Here is a 7,557-nt window from a genome sequence, read left to right on the forward strand (position 1 = left end):
TTGCATGAATTTGAGCTTTTTCTTCCCTTTTTTTAAATAAGGTTGGCTAGGGACTTATCGATTTTATTTATTCTTTCAAAGAACCAACTCTTTGATTCGTTGATTCTTTGGATTGTTTTCTTAGTCTCTGTTGCATTGATTTCTGCTCTGATTTTTATAATTTCCTCTCTTCTTTTGGTTTTGGGCTTGACTTGCTCTTTTTTTTCTAGCTGTTTGAGGTGTAGCATCAAGTTATTTATTTGTATTTGTTCTGTTTTCCTGATGTGGGAACTCAGTGCAATAAATTTTCCTCTCAGGACGGCTTTCATTGTATCCCACAAATTCTGGTAAGCTGTATCTGCATTTGCATTTTCTTTTACATATTGTTTAATTTCTTCTGTGATGCACTGATTACTCAAGAGTGCGTTATTCAGTTTCCATGTGTTTGCGGGATTTTTGCAGTATCTTTTATCATTAATTTCTAAGTTCAGAGCGCTATGATTTGATATCATGCAAGGGATGATTTTAACTCTTTTGCATTTGTTTAAATATGTTCTGTGAGCTAATATATGGTCTCTTTTAGAGAATGATCCATGGACTGCTGAGAAGAATGAGTATTCTAATGTTGTTGGGTGGAACATTCTGTATATGTCTATCAAACCCATTTGTTCGCAGGTGTGATTCAGTTCTGTTATTTCTTTGCTCATTTTCTGTCTGGTTGATCTGTCCCTTGGTGTCAATGGTGTATTAAGGTCTCCTGTTGCAATTGTGTTACTGATAATTTGAGTTTTCATTTCTGTTAATAGTTGTTTTATATAACTGGGTGCTCTGAAGTTTGGTGCATATATATTTAAGATAGTTATCTCTTCCTCCTGGAGTTTTCCCCTTACGAGTATGTAGTGACCTTCTTTGTCCTTTATGGTCATTGTTGGTTTAAAGTTCACATTGTCTACAAACAGAATGGCTACTCCTGCCTTTTTTTTGATTCCTGCTGCATGAAGAATTGTTTTCCATCCTTTGACTTTCAGTCTGTGAGTATCCTTCTGGGTTAGATGGGTTTCTTGTAAACAGCATATGGTTGGATTTTGTTTCTTGATCCATTCTGCTAGTCTGTTTCTTTTGATTGGTGCATTGAGACCATTTACATTAATGGTTATTACTGTTAAATGCTGGTTTATTGTTCGCATGTTATCTCTCTGCTGTTGCATCTTTATCTTTCTGTTCTGTTTAATTATCTGCTTTGCTTAGTGGTTTTTTCCTTTGTGTATCTAAACTGTCTTTCAATATTTTTTGCAGGGTTGGTTTGGTGTTCATGAAGTTCTTCAGCTGTTCTTTGTCATGGAAGTACCGTATTTCACCATCTATTTTGAATGATAGTTTTTCAGGATATATCAGTCTAGGTTGGAAATCATTTTGCTTTAGGATCTGGAATACTTCACTCCATGCTCTTCTTGACTTTATTGTTTGTGCTGAGAAGTCTGCTGTGATTCTGATAGGTTTTCCTTTATAAGTGATCTGTCTTTTCTCTCTGACAGCTTTTAATAATCTATTCTTGTGTTGGATTTCTGGGATGGTGATTATTATATGTCTGGGTGTAGTTTTATTTTGGTGATGACTATTTGGAGTTCTATAAGCTTCACTGATCCTGATGTCGGTTTCTGATCTCATGCTTGGGAAATTTTCAGCTATTACTTCTCTAAATATCCTCTTGACATCCTTTATGTTGTCTCCTTCTTTTTCATTAATCCCTATCATTCTAATGTTATTTTTCTTTGCATCATCTTGCAGTTGTTGAATTGTTGTTTCCTGATTCCTTGTTATTTTTAAAAGATCTTTCCTTTCCTGTTCGCTAGCTGCAATCCTGTCTTCAAGGTCTGAAATTCTATCTTCACTTTCATTAAGGCGGTTTTTACAACTTTCAGTGGAGTTTTTTATTTCCTGTATATCTCTGTGCATCTGCATCATGTATTCTGTTTGTTTCTTATATTGCTCGTCTAGGGATTCTATCTTTTTGTTTAGTTCCTCCAATTTTTTATCTGTGTTTTCTTTAGATATATTCAGAATCTCTGTCATTCCTTTTATCATTTCTTCTTTTACCTGGGAGATTATTTTGAGTTTGAATTTCTTTAAAGCTTCCTTGAGTTGCTTGTTAATTTCAGTAGCTATTGTGCCCGATATTTGAGGTGAATGGCATATATTTTCTTCTATATACATTGCTCCTAGGGTTTCTTGAGATGGGCTGGAGGTTTGAGGTTGTAATTTGGTCTTTCGTTTTGTCATTTTCCTATATTTCTGTGTTTCAAGTGTTATTTGAAAGCTTCCTCAGGATTTGTTGTAAATCCCCTTCTATGTTTGCGGCTACTGAAACTCTGGCACCACGCTACCCCAAGCCAGTGGGCCTGCAGAACCAATGGCCCTCCTCTGCCTGCTCAGAATTCCGCAGTTCCAGACAAGCTGGGCCTCAGGGACACTGTGCGCCCACCTGCCCCTTGGAAGCTCCACAGCTCTCCAATCACAGCCAGGATGTGGAGGCAGATGTAGATGCCTCAAACCCACCTCTCCACTTCACTGCACCTGGAAGCATGGAGGGACCCAAACAGTCTGGGCTCTGGGCAGAGTGTGCTGAGCACTCACCACAGGCTGCAGGGCCTCCGAAACCTGCGATGCTCCACCACCCACCGAGACATCCACAGTCCTCCAGATACACAGGGAGGCCGATGCAGGTGCCCCAGATCTGCCCAGCCCCTCTTCTGCACACCAATGGTAAGGTGCGGGAGGCCCAAACAGGCTGGGCTCCGGGGTAGTGTGGGCCCGCCCACCCGTTGGAAGCTCAGCAGTTCTCCAAGTGCAGCTGGGATGGGGAGGTGGACGTAGAGGCCTCAAACCCACTTCTCCACTTCACTGCACTGGGAAGCCTGGAGGGTCTGGAATAGTCTGGGATTTGGGCAGAGTGGGCTGAGCACTCACCACAGGCCACGATGCCTCAGGAACCTGCGATCCCTCCCTGCTTGCTGAGATATCCACAGTCCTCCAGACACAGGGGGAGGCTGATGCAGGCGCCCCAGATCCGCCCAGCCCCTCCTCTGCACCGAGTCTTCAAGTCTTTTTTCTCTGGCTTCTGATTCTGTCCCTCTCTGATTCTGATCTTCCTTCTTCATTTCCTGTACTATGCCTCTTCTGTTACACTGGCCCCACAAGGTTAATCCAATCTAATCTTATCTCAGGTTGTGTATCCTTTATTACATTTGCAAATTCTTTTTTGCCATGTAAGGTAACATCTTCATGCCTATACATTTTGGATATTAAGACATGGGAAGACTTGGGGGAACCATCACCTGGCCTACAACACCCATGCACAGTATTTGGCCATAGTAAGCCCTTAATAAAACTTTTGTCTTGTCAGTACCAAGCTTTGGTTGTAATTCTTAGTGACACTGTTATTTACACATTTCCAAGTTGTGTGTGAATATTTCATCCCTGCACACTGAATGTTTGAAACCGGTAAGTTGTATAGTTCACTCAGGCACTTTCTATGGAGCAGTCATTATTAAGCAATGGAGAACAGTTCCTACCCTCATCAAACTGTACTGGCAAATGCAGACCTAGAAAAGTCTCTCAAATATTTATTAAATGGAGCCTTAATGCAAACAGCTACACTTCTGAGGATCATATTCTGCCCTAGTTCTCATCATGGCCTCTCCTGAGAATGTGCTTTCCCATTTTTGCTTGTGAAAATTTGCCTGTCCATCCTTTAACACTATTTGCATTTTTTGAGGAAATTATTATAACTGAGTATGTATTATTCTCTGCTTGATTAGCCAAGAAAGTGAAGTTTGTGGCCTGCTGTTTAACAACTGAGACTCTACACTTACTTACGGAACCCTGATCTCCAAAAGTGGCTTTTATTATCTTTTATAAGTGATGTTCTGTCATTGACTGTGGCTGCCTTGGAAGTGTGCCTTTAGATCAGATGCTGGAGTGGATGCCTAATGTGCTGTGGCTTGAGGCTGTTTTGGAGCTTAACCTGAGGTGAGGTCTCTGTTAAGGGAGGTCTAAGTATACCTCTTCCAATTGACAACTTAGGGAGGTAAATAGCTTCTTGTCCTCATTGCAATTTTGCCCATATTACAAATCCAGTTAATAGTTCATAAATTCATAGGACCATTGGTAATATGATAGTAATAGGATTATGTGGCAGAATCAGCTTGGGCTTTAGAGATAAAAGTTCTAGATGCATATCTTGGGAGTTGTTTTTTTTTTTTTTTTTTTTTTTTTTTTTACTTTTTAGCCAAATACAATAGCAATCTAGTATAAGCCATTTAACTTCCCTAAAAGCTGACTGAGATTAATAATGATAAATCATTATTAATTCCCAGAGTTGTTAGGAAGACTTAAGTGCTTAATTCACTGTCTACAATTAGGACATAGTGAGTAAATGTTCTTTTCTTTGCTTTTCTCTGAAACTTTTATTATGAGATAAAACATTTTTATAAAAGCTTTCTCATTTGGATTTGGTATTATTTCTAAGAAATTGAAATTAATTAAGTGGCTGAGTCAAGGTCACATAAACAAAACAAAACAAAACAGAGCTAGGACTTGTCTTCTGGTTTCAATCCTAATACCCTCCATGTGCTGTTGGTGATTTTTAGGAAAATGAGCTATGCTACACTTGATCTTACCAAAAGGTGGAGAAACAGTGAGAAAATGAGTTATGTTCCATTAAACACTAACATCAGATACATATCCAGGTGGATGGTGACAAAATGGGCAGGGAGAGATACTGAGATTGAATGAATCTGAAAAAGAGGGCAAATTAGAAAACTGAATAATACAATATTTTATTAAATAAGCTTATTGATAGAATAAGGAGATCTTAGGTCTAAATAATCTAGCCAGAAAACCATTTAGAAAAATAACTTTCCTTTGGCTGAAAATAAGTTTCTTTCTAGAAATATTCACTAATCCTCATTCTTGTGATTCTGCTGTTTCCTGCCTAGTACCCAGAGCATTTGAAGGATGGCCTGTCCAAAGGATGCTTCAGCCAAATGCCTACCACAGATACCCTTTCTGTGATTTGTCCCAGCTTATTTCTAAAATGTTCAAGTTTTTTGAAGTGCTAAGGATATGATTAAAGAAAGCTTCCTCCTAATTGAAGATAAGGTCACCATGACTATACTCAATAGGGGTTTTTCTCTCCTTTATTACTAGAACATTAACTCCAGATTACTCACTCTAACCAGGCACCTCTACAGTTTGTTTCTTCTCTATCATGGGTTTACAAGTATAGCCAATCAATTTGTCATTGAAGTTAATGAATCCAAAATGATATTCTTACTTGTGTGTCTTTCTCCAAGTTCATTCCTTTAGATGATTTACAAGGGCCTCATCACATTCACCCCCTTATTTTCTGGGGAGTACACTCAGGGGCATCTTTGGTCTCTGTACTGACTTTGTGCTTTCTGAAAATGTGCTAAGTCAATGGTGAGCCTGAACTCTTTATTAGACTGTTCTTTGATCATATTCTACATTTTTCTACCTACTTTTTTCTCATGCCATTCTGTAATTTCTGTTCCTTGAAATTCAAAGTAGTCTTCAAAATGTAGCTCACATTCCTTTTAGCAACTAACCTTTTAACCACAAAAACAATAAATCAACAATGATTTTTTAAAATCTTGAAGCATTTCGTTGGGTATCTTTATGCAATTAAAACATTCTGAAAAATAATTATCTGTACTTAGATCTTTTCTATATATTTTAAGATCTTTAAGGCATAGATGGTCTCAGATTTTTCACAAATCCCTAATACAGATATCATTAAATTTTTCAATTATTACTATATTTACAAATTGATTTGTATATTTTCAGCAGTAAGAATTTAGAACAGATAAAGGTTTTTGTTAGTCTCATGGGAATCAGTATAATCTAATTTATGATGAATTATAAATGAACAAATTGGCAACGTCATGGCTCAAATGCATAAATAATAGAACATAACACAATGTTGGGTATAAAAAAATCCTGTTACTTCATTATTTTATGAAAGGAAAAAAGCTACTGGTTTCTAGGACTTGACACCAGCGCCAGCCTGGGGAGCATTTAAGATCATCACTCCCAGTGGTTAAGGACCCGCTTAGCTTCCAGACACACTAGACTAGGCTCTGTAGGTTTCCTGCATGGCTGGGCCATGTCTAGCGACCTTCTTTTAATCTGTGGAAGTAGGGCTTCTCAAGGTGAGTTCCAGGACACCCGCACAGCCCAGAGACAGTTTAAGATCATCGCTCCCAGCGGTTAAGTGTCTGCCCAGCTTCTAGCCACACTAGGCTAGGGAGGTTTTGGGCCCAACTAGACCATGCCTAGTGACCTTCTTCAATCAGGAGCTGAGGGCATGTGAAGTGAGTTCCAGGGCATCCATGCATGCCCAGGGAGAGCTTTGGGCCATCACTCACAGTGGTTAGGAGCCCACCCAGCTTCCTGCAACTCCGGAGGTGGCATAGGAGGTTCTGTTGATCTGACTGGACCATGTTCAGCAACCTCCATTCAGTCTCAGGAGCCGAGGGCATAGAAGACGATTTCCAACACCCCCAGGGGAAGCTTTGGAACTTCATTTGAAATACAGAGATATAGGAAAATGACAAGACTAAAGGCCAAAATGCAATCTCAAACTTCCAGCCCATCCCAAGAAAGTCTAGGAGCCATGTACATAGAAGAAAACATATGCCAAACACCTGAAATACTAGCAAATGAAATAAAGACACAACTCCAGGAAGCTTTAAAGGAATTCAAATTAGAAACAATCTCCCAAGTAAAAGAAGAAATGATAAAAGTAATGAAAGAGATGCTGAACACATCTAAAGAAGATACAGTTAAAAATTAGAGGCACAAAACAAAAAGATAGAATCCCTGGATGAACAATATAGGAAATAAACAATACATGAAGCATATTCAAAGAGATATAAAGGAAATCAAAAATTCCATCAAAAGTTGTCAAGACTGCCTCAATGAAAGTGAAGATAGAATTTCAGACCTCGAAGACAAGATTGCAGCTAGTGAACAAGAAGGGAAAGATCTTTTAAAAATAACAAGGAATCAGGAAATAACAATTCAACAACTGCAAGGTGATGCAAAGAGAAACAATATAAGATTGATAGGGATAAATGATAAAGAAGAGGACAACATAAAGGATGTCAAGAGGCTATTTACAGAAGTAACAGCTGAAACTTTCCCAAACATGAGAATAGAAACGGACATCAGGATTATTGAAGCATATAGAACTGCAAATAGCCATAACCAAAATAAAGCTACACCCAGGCATATAATAATCACCATCCCAGAAATCCAACATAAGAATAGAATATTAAAAGCTGTCAGCGAGAAAAGACAGATCACCTATAAAAGAAAGCCTATCAGTATCACAGCAGACTTCTCAAAACAAACAATGAAGTCAAGAAGAGCATGAAGTATTTCAGATCCTAAAGGAAAACGATTTCCAACCTAGACTGATGTACCATGCAAGACTGTCCTTCAAAATGGATGGAGAAATAAGATACTTCCATGACAAAGAATAGCTGAAGAACTTCA

The sequence above is a fragment of the Cavia porcellus genome, unplaced genomic scaffold (assembly GCF_034190915.1).
Source record: "Cavia porcellus strain 051 isolate PalLab524CR breed Dunkin Hartley unplaced genomic scaffold, mCavPor4.1 scaffold_4, whole genome shotgun sequence".
Classification (NCBI taxonomy): Eukaryota; Metazoa; Chordata; class Mammalia; order Rodentia; family Caviidae; genus Cavia; species Cavia porcellus.